Raw genomic sequence first — 16,456 nt, 5'->3', positions numbered from 1 at the left:
ATGATCCTGAAACATTTGGTTATTGCTGCCTGAAATATCTCATGTGTAATTTCTTGCATGGAAATGTTATTGTAAGGGTTTTTTTGTTTTGTTTTGTTTTGTTTTTTTAATGAAACCCTTCCTCCCCCACCCCCCTCCACCCCCCCACCCCTGAATTTTATAATTATTTATTTAAAATACATAAACTTAGGGTTTTAAATATGTTGTAGAAATAATTTGCAGTGTAACTGCCAGCAAATTTCCCGTTGTTCATTTGAGCAACTGAAGTTAACTTTTCAGCCCTATTCCCACTGGGCTCATTTTAATTTTCTACCTGTCTCATACCTTCTCAGTGGTAATCAGTTATTCAGAGATTTAACTTCCATCTATCATGCCTAAATAAAATGTGAAAAAAAGCCCCAACATGCACACAGAAAAATAATTTTAAAATGACATATCAGTGCTTTAAAAGCTTTTCTGAAGGACAGTTCCCACTGCATTTAATCAGAGTTGTGTTTCTAATTCCTGGATGCTCCTTTGAATATCTCATTTGCTATATTAAAAAAAAATCTCCTACAATATTTCTGACATTTTCAATTTGCTTTTGCTCATCAACATTATCTTTTGACTAGAGCTTGTTAATGAGAACAAAAGTTTTCACTTGTTGACTTTAAAAAGGTAATTAGTGGTATTCAAAGCAGATGGAGAGGAAGCATAATAAGTGCAAAATAATTAAAGATTTTGTAAAGGATATTTATACATACATTAAATTATGGTAGCCAGTAAAATAATAAAGAAAAATAAAGTACTTAAAAACCTACAAATTAGTGGAAAGATACAAGCACAATTCTGCAGGAAAAGAGGAGTCATTTCAGGTCAGGGACAAAACTGTGAATGACCAAATGTCAAACAAGATAAGGCACAGCACTGATATTAAAACAAAAAGGGAAAGTCAGCAAGACGGATACTCACAGTCAGAACAACCAGGCAACAAGAGACATTTGGATTTTGTGTTGAGGAACATGGTTTAGTGAAAATATTGGTGACAGGTGGATGGTTGGACTGGATGATCTTGTAGGTCTTTTCCAACCTTGGTGATTCTATGATTCTGTGATTCTGAGAGTACAGGGAAATCCAAAGAGTGGATGGGTACAATGATGTATAGCTTCAGCAGGATACCCCTTGCTCAGGCTGGTCCTGGGATTCATGAAGCAAAATGAGATTAACAGCTCTAGTAGAAGAACTGGAAGAAGCTGTATGAAGAGAGTTGTTCATTTTTCAATATCTGCAACTCCAAATTGCCAGATTCTTCTCTTTTTTTGTGGCATTGTGTCACATTATTGATGGGTAGGTATCCTGTCTGTCCACCCAATAGAGCATATGCCACAGCTGTTCCTGTTTTGGAGGGAACCATTGAAAGTGGGTCTCTTCATATAGGTTGTACTTTGCCACTGGTGTGGGTTTTACATGGAATTGTAGAGCTTTTGTCCATAATGTTTAAGAAGCATGTAGTTATTCTAAGATACGGTGCTGAAAGGCAGGCAAACTAAATTCCGTTGCAATTCCTCTCCACCAATTATATTAAGAGCTTTTGAAGAAGTCCTAAGTAAAGTGAAATGCCTTTTAGTCTAATAATTATGCTGAGAATTTAGAACACAGTCATAGAATCACAGAGCAACAGAGGCTGAAAGGGACCTCAAAAGATCATCCGGTCCAACCATTGCTGGAAAAGGGCACCTGGATAAGATTATACGGCACCAGTCCAGTCATGTCTTGAAGACTTCTGTCACATCCCTGGAGAGTTTTTTTTTCAGCAGTTGATTGTTCTCACTATAAGAAATTTCTTTCTTTAATTAAGACTTTTTGCCCCTTGCTCTATCCATGTGGCTCCTTGTGAAAAGATAGCCTCCATCCTTTTGTAGCCTTGTACGTACTGGAATGAGGTCCTCCCTGACCCTCCAGCAGGGCAAAAAAAACTTGACTCCTTCAGTTTGTCAATGATGTTTCTGAAATATGGGGACCAGAACTGGATGTAATACTGCAGGTGCAGCCCAACAAGTGCCAACTGGGACATTTTTAACAATAAATTAAATCAATAGCATACAACTTGATGTAGCATATTTCCAAGGCAGAATAAAAAAAAAGAAGTGGAATTTAAGTGATAAAATGACAGATGGTCCCCTTTCCTTGATATCTGGCACTTGAATTCTTTAAGACGTGACACTTTTGTAGTATAATGTGTAACAATAGGTAACAGGCAAATGCTTTGTGTGTTGAACTCCAGATGTAGTTTTTATTTTGTTTTATTTATTTCTATATATTGATACTGTTTCTTGCAATCTCAGATGACAAACTTGTGTTAGAAAAAAACCCTTTTGCTGCAAAAGACAGTCTGGCTCTTGTAAGAAACACACATGTGAAATTGCTTTCTTTGGTGCAGAAATCACATTGTTTTATTAACACTTACGGGATGGATTCACAGCAGCTCTAAAACAGTTTAATAATTATATTCTGTATGTTAGTTTGAATGTTTATGAACATATCAACTAAATTTAGGGGAGCTCTTTTAGAAGGTACAGATGGAAAGAAAAAGGAGTAGCTCAGCATAAGCCATTTGTCAACAAAGAAGGACAGCAGACAATAAGACCTATGGCAAAATTCCTAAGATACAAAGGTGGTAAAGGGCCCAGAGCATCTCCCATATGAAGAAAAGCTGAGTAACCTGGGTCTATTCAGCCTGGGGAAAATAAGACTGAGAAGGGAGCTGATAAATGTTTATAAATATCTGAAGGGAGGTGGGAGGCAAATGGATGAGGCCAGGCTCTTCTCAGTGATGTGCAGCGATAGACAAGGAGTAACGGCCTAAAACTTGAACACAGGAAGTTCTGTACAAACATGTGGAAGAACTTTTTTACGGTGTGCATGATGAAACACTGGAACAGGTTGCCCAGAGAGGTTGTGGAGTCTCCTGTAGAGATATTCAAAGCCCATCTGGATGCCTACTTGTGCAACTGATTGTAGGGAACCTGTTTTAGCAGGGGTTGGACTCTTGGGGTCCCTTCCGACCCCTGCAATTCTGTGATTCTGTGTTATAAGCACTGAGATAAGAACAATATTTTAGAGACAACTTTTGGAAGAGAGAAGGGTTTTTTTTGTGTTTGTGTGCGTTTGGTTTTTTTTTTTTTTTTGTAAAAATCAGAGAAGCATACAATCAACGTAAGGATTCTGAAGGTACCTACCTAATTTACTGGCAGGAGGTGATAAATCCTGACATAATGCATTGATAGGAGCAGAGTCCTGTTTCTAAATGATTTGCTTCAAGTTTAAGCTGAAAAGTGTTGTTCTTGAGCAGCTTATAAGATCACAGAAGGGAAGAAGGGAAAGAATTTGGATTTAGTTGGGCTTGCCAGGTAAACTGATTGATAACTCAGGCTGCAGTCTGGGACTTCTAAAAGTGGAGAACTGTCACCATTTATCCAATAGCAGGTAAAGGCAAGACAAGTGAAAGCTGGGGTAGTGCTCTGAGAAAATGAAAAATGGGGTTAATGGTGGTATTTGGCCTCTTGTTGTGACAGTTTTAGTTTAATTTTTTATGTCTCATTCTTTAATGATAAAAAATAATGCTAGACAAATATATGTACAGAAGAAGAATCTTTTTAAAGCTTTCTGCATGTGTGTTTCCCTAGAAACTCATGGTAATGCTTAGCATTACTGTAATAAGTTTTAGCATGCCATCATCTTACACTTGTACTGCAGCATCAAAATAATTTTGATGTTTTAGCAGCATGAGAATATTTCATAATGAGAACATTACTCCATAGGCATGAATATGTATTGGTAAACTTTTTTTTACTTGTACAAATGAAATGAAATTGTCCTTTGTGATCGCTGACAATCAGAAAAAGAGTGAAGTCTCTTAAACTTCATGTGGAACATTTCATCTGTTGCTGAATATTGTGCCACTCTTGCTTCAGTGCTATGCTGACGTGAGAATTTATGAGGAACTTTTTAGTTAAAATAGGTAAGTTACAGAAAAATATCACCTCTCTTAGGCACAAATACAGGCTTTGTACTGTCTGAAGGGATTACAGGAAACAAATTGAACATTTGGTTTCATCTTAAATTCAAATTATTTTAAATCCCTACGATTTTAGTTTTCAGTGGCACAAAATGTGATAAAGATTGTAGAAGTAACTTTTGGTAGCATTTGCGTTTGACAACTGAAGGGCGGATAATTGGAGCTGTTGTAATTTTGCACTGATTTTGGAGCAAGTGTAGAATTTTTCTCAAGCACATGAAGCAAATATTCTGTTGAAATAACTTGCAGAGAAATAATTAATGATGCTGACATTTAAGATGTCATCCCAGAGTTTAATGGTTAGGAACTGAGGAGATGACATAGGAGCTCACACTACTCGCTTTGCCTAAGAATGTACCAATAAAGTGCAGTACTAGATTAGTTGCATTAAAATGGTATTTTCATGTTATGCTTGGATGATCATGTACTCTAATCAGTTTTATTCCTTTTACCTTTGGCTTCAGCCTGTTGTTTTCTAATGATACCAGTTCATCTATTTTTAGAGTCAGTACTGAGGTACAGCTGTATAGCAATTAAAATACATCGCTGTGTTACTTTCTATAGAATTTCATGATGAGGTCTGAGTGATTTAAATTGTCTGTCAAAGTTAAGGCCTCAGTTGGCTTGACTGCAAAGGAGTTTTTGATCAGCCAGCAGATGAGGGAGTCAGAGGCAGACAGATAACAGCTGTGTCACACTCTTGCTTGTCTCTAGAAACAGAAAGCTGCTTTTTAACAATTCAGCATATAAGCTCAGCCTTCTGATCTCGAGAGTCATTATTATATTTAGAGCACAAATTAAAAAAAAACAGCTCTTGCTTCCCTTCTTTGTCTTCTGCAGGCTGCTGATTGTTTACATACTCAGTGGTTCGTCTGGGCTGAGCCAAGGTGCTATCTACTCATATATCAAATTCTTTGTTAATTCTTAATGCTTAACTGTTAACTGTTAACACTGATGAAGCTTCAGTTAAGAAGAGAGCCCCTCACAGGGCTGACTGCATTCAGATATAAGAACAACAGCTGCAGTGGAAACTTTGCTTCAGCTGGCTGGAAAAAGACTAACACTTTCCAATAGAATGTGAGCAAACAGAAATAAGCTGCATTTTCTAGAGGCTGAAAATAAGGCCCTGAGTACTCTAACACTTCTTAGCAGAAGAAGCAAATGTCTTCTAAGGGTGGAGCCTTAATCCCTGAGCTTCCCTCCCATCTTGGACACCACCACCTCATTGAAGTCATGTTATCACTTTATCTGACATGTCACTGAATAGTATGCTATAAGCATTGTGCTGTTATCCAAGTTACTGGTAAGACGTAAGCCATGCTCTATTTATGCTTTTACTTAGAGTAGATGATCAAAGTCGAGGGGAATCACGTACAGGATCCATGGAGATAGACATATGCATGTGTGCAGAGATACGTGCAGACTGAATCTTACACCTGAGTGACATAAGGTTGCTGGAGAGGCATGACTCCTGAAGGATCCGATCTCCCAACTAAGCAAGTGCAGCAAAACAAATCCTGTCACTCACTCTGGCCTCTGCACTTGGATAGCCTTAAGACGGCTCAGCCAATTTACTGCTGGGATGTCAGTAGGAGCCCTCCTTGAGGCAATTGCTCTCACAGACCTCCCTGCCTGAACTCGGATGAGCCTTTTGGGGCCGGAGGCTGTGTTTTTCCTGATGGGTACATTCAAACCTAACTTGATCTGCCCTTCATGCATTCCAACTCAACCTTGGCCAGGTCTCAGAACAAAGAAACAAAGACACAAGCAGCACAGGCAGTGTATATAGGGAATGGATTTCTGATGCCACTGGTATCAAAGGCTGACTTTAACTTGACATTGGCGTATTTTATGTTTTCTTTGTCATTCAAACCCTAGCCAGTTTTTCAATAGCGTGAAGAAGATCTGGTATAGACAGGGTAGATACCAGTGTCTGTGGGAAGGGAGCTGGCAAACCGGAAGAACAGTAGCTTACTGTGCAGAAAATAGGGTTGAGATTCTGCCAATAACGGCCAAAATTATCTCTATTTATTTGGGGCTCTTTGTGCTGCAAATTGCTACCTATACAAACAAAGAAAAGCAACATTCAAAAGACAAAATATTTCCATAGTATGATATTTATGCTTTTTGTACAATTTTGTGATGTAATTGTTAGGTAACTGTTGAGTGCTCAGTGCATACTGGTACACTGCCTTTCATGGCCATTGGCTGCTGAGCAAGGAAGGGTTACAGATCAGCTGAAATAGGACCGAATAAACAAAAAACGTGAGTCAGTCTTCCTTTCAAACATTTGCAGCAGGTAGGCAGGAGATCTAAATGTTGAATGCTCTTTTTGTTTTCTGAACTTCCTTAGCTACTCTCACAGCACTGCACTAAAACTAGACACTGCTGTGAAGATAGGTCTGGAAGGAAGATTCTGCTTCATTAAGAGCTCATTTGTTTTCTAAGTAGCTAGATGATCAATACTTCACAGATATTTTACGTGTTGTTTAGGAACATTAATCACGGACATATTGGAGAGAGTCCATCAAGATGATTAAGGGACTGGAGCACCTCTTCCATGAGAAAGGCCAATAGAGATGGGACTGTTGGGTTTGGAGAAGAGGCTTAAGGGGATCTCATTAATGTCCATAAATACCTGAAGGGAGAGTGCAGAGAGAATGGAACGAGGTCTTATCAGTGTTGCGTAGCACCAGGCTATTGCCTTTAAATGTTGTATAATCACACACCATAAGCACAGGGTTTTGCATAGGGTAACAGTGCCCAAAATGTCCTTGTTTACTCTCTTGTACTGTTTTTTTACTCCTAACTAACATCTGATTGCTGTAATCTATGATTGAGTGAATATACTTCTTATGAATAGCTTGTAGATGTCCTAGGGATCCTCTGGGACAGAAGCAACTGCATATATATTAAGGTGATATTAGTATTTTCCATCTTATCAGAGAAAGTCCACAGCTGGGGAGATATTAAACCAATATTTTCAGCTTTCCACATTCCCAGTAGTTTAAATTGAAAAAACAAATACAAAATTGCTGTCTAAAAATAGCTCTCCTACTTCAATTCATTGTATTATAAAGAACCTGTTGTGTTCCTTAACGTCTCTCAAGACCATGATGATCTTGAGAGGCAATTTCTAAAGATTTTTATATCCAGACTAGACTTTATTGACTGAAACAGTGGCACTCTTCTGGAGATTTTCTTCAAAGCAGAACTCACTGCTGCACTTATTTTTTGGTTCTTTGTCCAAAGTTTTCATGGTGTCACTTTTCCCTCTCAACAAATATCGCAAAGTCATAGAATTGTAGGGGTTGGAAGAGACCTCTGGAGATCATCAGCCTGCTGAAGCATAAGTTCCTCTTCCTACACAATGGTAGGAACTGGTAAGCACAGCCAACATACACTGCAGAAATTTTTTTTCTGAAGCATTTTTACAGTGAAGGTACACCAGTACCATTCACTTACATGAGCAGAACGATTCAGTAGGGTAACCTATCACCTAAAGTATCAGGGAAAGCTTGAAAGCTTGAAAGCATCATTCTTTCAGACACTGGGTCTTCTTACATGTGGTTACTGCCAAAAAAGAAAGAAGCTACAAAGGCCGACTCTACCCAGCCGTAACCATTAGCATATAGAAAAGGAAGGTGGTTCTGTGAACTCATGGGTTCTGAATTCAATTCTGAACTTTGTTGTGGCTTCATAAGCCTTTCAGCAAATCTTTTGGATTAATTTTCAGATATGGAAAATTGGTTTTAATATTAATTTTATTCCTCTTTCTTAATATGGCCTTTATCTTTGTCTACTGCAGCAGTGACCATTTCCTACTTATTGTACATGAAATATTTAGGAAAATAATCCTGGCTCAGTTACAAAACCCTCCTATTATATCCAAGAATGCTTTTGTCCAGAATTTAATAACACAGTGGCCATGGCATTACTTATTCATATGCATTCTTCATTCACAAGTTGTTCTTCTTACTTACTTCAGCAAAAGTAGTTTAATGAAATTTTGTCTTGCCTGATAGAAAAAGATAAATGTTCTAAGCTAAACTAACATTTCTGTTAATATGCTGCAATAAAAAGGCACTTCACGTTATCATCCTATTTTCCAGGGAATTGCAACGTGTTTCATTGTTCATTTTACAAAATGACTGATAGAGGCATATTGGAATCTGACAGAATGCATTCACATTATCAGAATCAATGGAATACTTGAAATTTTTGTATGACCTTTAAGCATCGTCACATTTGGACTTTAGGATTGGGATGTGCTATTCCATTTCTTTACTTAAGTAGCAGCTCATTTAAGATAGGTCTTAACGGCTGTTTAGCAGCCAGTTTTGACTATTTAGGATTAAGTTGTTTTGATGGTCCTTGTTACAGAGTGTAAAGGGTTTTTCCCACAGAGATTTCTGCTGGAAAAATTGAAAGAGGCTATCGACATGCTGATAAAGATGTTTTTGTGTTTCCTTTGCATTTTTTCAAACCTTGGAAAAAATGTCTGTGTTCTTTTGAGGCGCTGAATTCTATCTCAGTGCACAGAGAACAACCATATTTGCAAATGTACAGAATGCTACCCAAAATATTCACGACTTCGCTCTCCTTTCCTTAAGCATTGTGAAATGAATTTTACTTGTTATTTCATTATTCTTTTTTAAGAGCACTCCCAAGCCACCTGGCTGTTCATCTGCTACTGCCACATGGAGCCAAATCTGAGAGTATTTCTGTTTCTGCCTCCTGCCTCTTCTCAAGGTCTCCTGGGTTGTTCTTCACATTTGTAAATCTTGCCACGTGTTCCTGTGCAAATGGAGATATATCCTATCACTTTTAGAGTGTACTCAGGCTTTAAATTCTGCACCCACCTCACAGTGTGAGAAGCCAGTTACAGTTGTTGGCATATTTGGTATGTGCATGGTTTCTGCAAGGTATAGCATGCATAGTTAGTGTAATGCAGGAGTTCAATCAAATGTAATGAAAAAATAAGTGTAGAAGAGCCACTAATCAATTGATAATGAATCCTTATTAAGGAGGCTGCTGCTACAACTTCATTTTTGTTATCTTTCATTTTTGCCATACAGCCCTGAACTGTGACCTTCTGTAAAGATCACCTGTTGCTCTGAGGATTCTTACCAGGCCTTATCACCTAATATACTCCAATAATCCCTTGCAAAGGAACCCAGGAAAAAATAATTCCATAAGGAGCTGTTTAGTTTGCACAAGGCCAAGCACAGGCTTTTCAACTGTTTTACGTTTGTTCGGAGCCAAACATGTAATCGTTTCTAATTTCAGCCAAGTCAGGTTCCATGGCATTATTTTTACTTAATTAATTATCTTTTCTATATTCTGCGTGCCAAGTTGAATTTGAGACATTTCAACAAGTTACCATCTAGCAGCCAGTTCATTGTATCCCAGTTGTTCTGTAGTAATTTCAAATTTTTGCATTCTTGGTATGTAGCAAATCTGAAGCCATGTAAGCTGATTGAGCCCACATTTAAAGGAAGCTTTTGATAAGAGATTTCTCATCTCAAATAAAAAATCAAACATTTAGAACAGACAAAGGAGGAAAAAGAAGAGATAACAATAAATGTAACAGATATTATTAACAGATAAATGCTGTTAATTCCTTGATTTGTTTTTCTATTATCTTTTTGAATCTGGAGTTAAAGAAGAATAAAATCAAATCATGTTCAACTCTTAATTTTTGTCAACTTCATAAAATATGTTTTGCACGTAGCACATGAAGATAAATGTGTGTGATATATATGTGTGCTTAAGGTACCTCCTATACTCTTAAAACTACAGTTAACATGAATACCTACATGTCATCTCCATACCCAACAGTAATCATGTTCCTCAAGTCTGATTAAAATAATACTGCTTTCATTATTCTGGGTCAGATGAAGTTGGTCAAGGTCTCAAGACAATACAGGCCTACATTGGAGTTGTCTTTCGTAAGATTTTACAATTTTTTCTCCTTTAAAAGTCCATAAGATGAGACGACCGTTTCTAGACCTATTTCTCCTCCTAAAGTGCATAACCAAAATGGGGTTGATTAATTTTGCCTTTGAAGTCCCTATTTCTGTCATTAATTGTACAGGGATGTTATGATGCCCAGCACTCTCATAAAAGTACGTATATTGCATGTGTCTAACGTTAAGTGCAGTGAATCCTAAACTCAGGAGATACATTTACATGATATGATAGCAACAAATACTACACAAGGAGTTTAAAAGTATGGTCCTCTAACTTCATTTGACATTTTTCTCTTTAAAAATGCTGCTGCAAATTAAACGATACAGGGGAGCTTGTCAAAGCAATGTCTCAGGAGGTAAGAAATGTGATTTTATAGAATTTTTTTTTTCTTTAGTTGCTGGATATTTTTTAAACTTCTTTTTGATGCAGTTTGGGATATAAGAAAACAGGCAGCCATAATCACTTACCCCAGCTTGAAAAGAAACCTTGCCATATTTTTAAGAGTAACATAGTCTAGAATTCTCTCGATTCAACAGTAGAGAACTATAACCTCTCTGAGGACCCTGAAGACAGATAATTACTGACATTTTATTTTTACACCTGCCCTTTTCAAATCTAAAACTTTATACCAGGCTGTTTAAAAATAGAGCAGACATAAAGGAAAAAGTTCCCCTGCTTAGAAATTTTTTAGGCATCATACATACTATAGCTCTGATTAAGAAGATAGCATTGCAATTAGGGTTGCTTGACTTTCTGAAGAGAATTTTTACATTCTATCAATTCCACACATTTTCTGATTATTCTCTTTGGGTTGTTTTTCAGAAAAGTTCACATTTTCATGTTTTCCTGATACTTTCTGAGAGCGTTGGTACTTCCACCTGGAGTGCTTCACAAACTCCATACTGGTTGCTTTGAGTGGTCTGGACCATATAAGATGTCAGTGCTTCCAGAATAAGATTTTTCCTTAGAGAACAGTGACTTAGGAGTGGAACCATTAGTTACATCTGTTGAGATTTCATGTTCATAGTAAGGCATACGTTCTTTTCATGTGAAAAGAACCTTCAGCTTTTTTATCCCTTGTGCTTCACTTTGAAGCTGAAGGTTTTATTCTTATGATGAAGTTTTGGTGTACTTTTAATTAAAAGGAAAAAAATGGAAAAAAAATCCATTGGAGTTCTGCAGTTCATTGCTCTGTATGTGCCTTCACTTGCAAATTTCCAATAACGGTGTTGCTGGTAGGGTTACTATGTCACTCTTTCTGCTGTATTATTGACAGATCTTCTGCCAAGGCTGCAGTCATAGCAATAATCAGTGACTTAGATAATTATCTAAATATCTTAGGGTTTTTTTCAAGAAGTCACGTCTGATTATTTTTCTACCATCTTGAACAATCATTATCTTCTACCATATTGTGGATTAGATTTTACTTTTTGCACAATGTTAATGCGAAGAAGGATTTCTCAGATTATTATTCCTCTTCGTTTCTCTTGCTTATTAAAATATGAAGAGCTCTGTGTTACTTTTGAAGCTCTATAGCTTCCAGCAATATAAGGGTATACGCCATTAACTCATTTCTTCTGTCATCTGAGTGTGATCCTCTTCCACTGATGCTTTTCCTGCTAGTTTCCCATGTGCTAGCAGATATCTTGGTTATCTTATGGTGTTTATTATGGTACTGGAAATCTGTGTTTAGGCACCCAAGGTCTTTTTTCTTTCTGTTTGTCCTCAGCAAACAGAACCAACTCATTTTTGGTGTTTGAGGTTGGATTCTGATTTATGATCTCTGCAGCTACATGGGTTACCCTGATGTTCCAGTTTGGGGCTGAGAGTGCTCTGACATCCTTGAACCTCATTTACCAGCCTGCCATTACTTTTGCACTTCCTCTTCCACCCAGGACTAAATACATTTTATTACACCCTTTCCTTGAGGCAAATTCTAAGGGAAAGCTGTTTATCCTCTGTACAGTAAATTATGAATTGTCTTACATGTGTAATATCTTATAGGGATGTTTTTCTGCAATTTATTTTCACCTAGACAGCCTGTGATTAACTTCCACAAGCTTTATTTCCATTATTTCTGTCTTCTTTATCCTTCTCCTCCTGTCTCCTCCATGCTATAATTATTTATTTGCATAGGAGTCACACAGAATCTAAGCTCTCATTTTTTGGACAATGTACTTTAAATCAGGAAGCAGAGAAAACAGAACCAGAAGGCACAGAAATTCTTCTTATTTCAGAATTCACACTTTTTTCACTTTGCTTATCTAAGACAAACATCACAGGAGGCTGATATATCAAAAATATGTACCTTTTTAGCAGATTCCTCAACCTGGCAATCTTCATTTGGCATTTAACCCTAGATATCTTTCACTTCAATAATAACATTTTTCTAAGCTTTTGTTCTTAAAGCTTTCTAAACTGAGAAAGCAGGGCATTTAAGAGAGAGAAAATTTGCATTGACTTTGATTTAATGGTCTGTCATCTTTTCTCACTGTAGTCTGCTCTGAATGTGACTCAAGATGACTGATGCTCATAACTCTATAGATTTTGGTTTCCAGCACTACAGAGTGTTTCTGTAGAAACACTGTTCTTTTGATTCAGTCCTTTGTGGTTCTAAGTTATCTGTAAGACCAAATAGTTATTTTATTTTGTGAAAACAAGGTATCAAACATGATTTACTGTGTCTTAAGTCACAAATGCACTCACTTTTGGAGAAATCAGTTGTCTTTTCTTTGCTGTTTTGTCATAGAATCACAGAACCATTCAGGATGGAAAGGACCTCTCGAGATCATTGCAGCCCAAACCTCTTGCTCAAGCTGTGCCAATGAGAGCATCTTGCCCGTGACCATTTCCAGTTGGGTTTGCAATGTCTTCACAAGCTCTATCACTTCTCTGGACAGTGTGTTCCAGTGTTCAACTGCCCTCACAGAAAAAAAGTGTTTTCTTGTGTTCAGAAGAAGTTTGATGCGGTTTTTCTTTTTCCATAGTTCTGTTTTTCACACTTTTTATCTGTGCTCATTACCTCTTTTCCTATCAGTGGGCAATGCTGTGAAGCTTTCATTCCCTGCAGCTGGGTATTTATCCACATTGATGAGATTCCCCTGAACCTTCTCATCCTCAGTCTCAACTTCCTCAGTCCCATCTCCCTCAGCCTCTCATGGTATAAGAGATGCTACAGTTCCTTGATCACCTTTGTGGCCCTGCTCTGGATTTGCTCCATTAAGCCTGTCTTATTTCTTGCACTGGGAAGCCCAGCAATGGACTCAGTGCTCCAGGTGTGGCATTCCCAGTGCTGAGCAGACCCCTTCCATTCTGGTAGCAATCTCTCTGTTACAGCCCAGCAAAACTATAGGTAAATGTGTTTGAATGTGGGGGAAATGTTTCTTTATTGTAGGTCATTAGTCTGCTTAGTCTATATTGCCACCCAGCTGTGATCAGAGAAACTAAGAAAATAAAGGGCTTGAATATTTTGCTTTTGTTTCTGTTCAAGAAGCGTTATAGGATGTTCTTTGTGTGCATTAGGAGAGAGTGTGAACAGAGAACAACACAAAGGATGGCATTGGTAGCATTACTGCTTACAGTCCAAACTTGTAAAGAGAGAGAATTCCCCCAAAGGCTCAGAGAATCCTTCACTTCCATGACATTTTAACATGACAGCTGTCTTTTGCTGCCCATGATAGCTTCTTTCCCCTTAGAAACATCCAAGCTCAAGTCCATAGTGTGCATTTTTATATTACTTTCACTAAGTTCTAACAATATATTCAGGTGCTTTGTACACTGCAGCTTATAGTAGACCAAACTTTGTATCAGTACTGTGTTCAGCACTGAAATGGGACTGGAAGGAAAAGATCTTTCTATCTGTCTGTCTGTCTGTCTATCCATGTCCATCCATCCATGTACCTATCTACCTACCTACCTACCTACCTATGAAGAAATGTATATAAATTGCTATATATATAAGAATACTGTGGAGTTTGCATCCACTTTCCAGGTTTTTGAACATACAGGTTTGGTGGATAGCGAGAAAAAAATCATTCATTTTCAATAGGTAGATAAAGTAAGGAATTGGTTTTCCTAAGGTATCCCTTACTTTAGTAAAGAAAAAAAAATGCACCCATGTTTTACATAATCTGGTCTGTTGCTGTTGTTTGGTTTTTAAATTGTTAGAGCTTTTGTTTTAAGAATAAATAAGAATTTGCTGTAGATTTTATCATGGCTGCAGAGTAGAAATTGTTTCTCAACAAGAGAGTATGTGATGTAGTAAATAAATAAACATAAATAAACGTTCCAACATTAAAGAATTGCATTTTCTGCCTTGTTAGCTGTGTTGTTTCGTCATGTGTTAAAATATTTTCTATTATAATTAACTCGAAAAATAATTATGTCCTTGTAGCATCAAATTCCAAGAACACAAACTCCAGTGTTTACATCTCAGCCTCGTGCAGCTCCTCACAGATCAGCTGCTCTTTTCAATCAAATGCTTTTTCTGTTCGCTCTTTCAGGCTCTCTTTAAAGTTTATCCACACGTTACACTTGCTGTATGGCAAACTGACTTTCTTTTTCAAATTAACCATGTAGTGACTCTGAGATCAGTGGCTCTTGTGCTTGCAATGCCAGGATTTCCAGCAGAGGAAAATGAGTCACGCTGTTTCAGAACGTGTCAAATGCAATATAAAGAGTAATTCATCACAGAGCTGTGAAGTTTGAAAATGGATGCAAATGGTAACCACGTTCTGAGCTCCTCCAGAGGAGCACTGCCTAAAATGCACCTGAAAAATCACTTAAATGTTGTGGAAGATTTGGGCAGTTAGATTTCTAGGCTACACAACTTTCACTCTTCCTCAAATTTAACTTCTTAAAAACAGTATCTATGTTTAGAATTGAAGCTAATCATCCTGATTCTAGTGATCCCTCTACTCTGCACTGGTGAGACCTCTCCTGGAGCACTGCATCCACACATCAACCTGTTGGAGTGTCCAGAGGAGGGCCACAGAAATTCTCCAAGGGATGGAACACCTCCCCTGTGAGGACAGGCTGAGAGAGCTGGGGTGTGCAGCCTGGAGATGAGAAGGCTGCAGAGAGACCTGAGAGTGGCCTTTCAGTATCTAAAGGGGGGCTTCAGGAATGAAGGGGACAGACACTTTATCAGGGCTTGTTGTGATAGGAAAAGGGGAAGTCATTTCAAACTGAAGGAGGGCAGATTTAGATTACATACAAGGAAAAAGTTTTTTATTGTAAGGGTGGTGACACAGGTTGCTCAGAGGTGGTGGACCCCATCCCTGGAGACACTCAAGGTCAGGCTGGACGAGGCTCTGAGCGCCTGATGGAGCTGTGGGTGTCCCTGTTCATTGCAGGGGAGATGAACTTGATAGCCTTTAAATGACCCTTCCATCCCCAATCTCTCTATGATTCTCTCATTTGGAGTGAGCAATAGAGCATTGTGTCCTCACTGGGCAGAATGTATCTCTTTCAAGGACTACTTTGAATCATAGAATCATAGAATCATAGAATCATAGAATCACAGAATTGCTCAGGCTGAAAAGACCTTAAAGATCATGAAGTCCAACCACAACCCAACCATACTACCCTAACAACCCTCCACAAAGTCATGTCCCTGAGCACCACATCCAGTTTTTAATCACATCCAGGGATGGTGACTCAACCACCTCCCTGGGGAGCCAATTCCAGTGCTCAACAAGCCTTTCTGTAAATACAGTGGAAGTTAGAAAAGTAGACAAAATGGGACAGCTAGTTCTTGTGAATTGAGAAGTACATCTAGGAGTGTTTTGTAGTACTTTCTGGAAGTGTAACACTGACAAAGCACTGACAAAGCTTTCAGCCTTACTTCTATGAGTGCTGCACAGCACTTTTGCTGCCACTGACAAACGCATTGAATTCTTTAGCAGAGATATCAGAAATAGAAAGGACTTGATGTGATTATCAAATCAATCGACAGCAAGTTTTAGGATAAACACCATTCTGTGGTCTTTCTAATAAACAGCTTGTATTGCAGAGACCAATGAGGCCATTAAAGATGAATCCACACTGTGCCATTTGAGATTTCTTTTCAGAATATTACAGAACGTTTTCAGAATGTTATTTCCCTTCAATTATTGTGACCATACTCACAATTCAGAGATGAATTTTGAATGCACCAGAGAGAAAATGAGAATGGATATGGAAGTAAAAGTGAATTCATGAATGAAAACAGGAGAATGAAATTCCACTTCAGCAGAGACTTTCAGGGATTCATGATGTCTGTTCGTGCCCTTGACAAGATTAGAGTATCAAAACACCAAGTTGGTTATGAAGAACTGGGAATCCATGGAGATCTGGTAATTAAAGTCACAGTACAGGGGAAAAGGAGTCTACAGCTACATTGAAAACCCTCCTGCTTGCAGAGGAGAATGAGTATCTACAACCTTC

The sequence above is a fragment of the Lagopus leucura genome, unplaced genomic scaffold (assembly GCF_019238085.1).
Source record: "Lagopus leucura isolate 7727_CA_CO unplaced genomic scaffold, USGS_WTPT01 Super-Scaffold_702, whole genome shotgun sequence".
In the NCBI taxonomy this organism is placed as follows: Eukaryota; Metazoa; Chordata; class Aves; order Galliformes; family Phasianidae; genus Lagopus; species Lagopus leucura.
Note: the sequence above shows the minus strand (reverse complement) of the source record.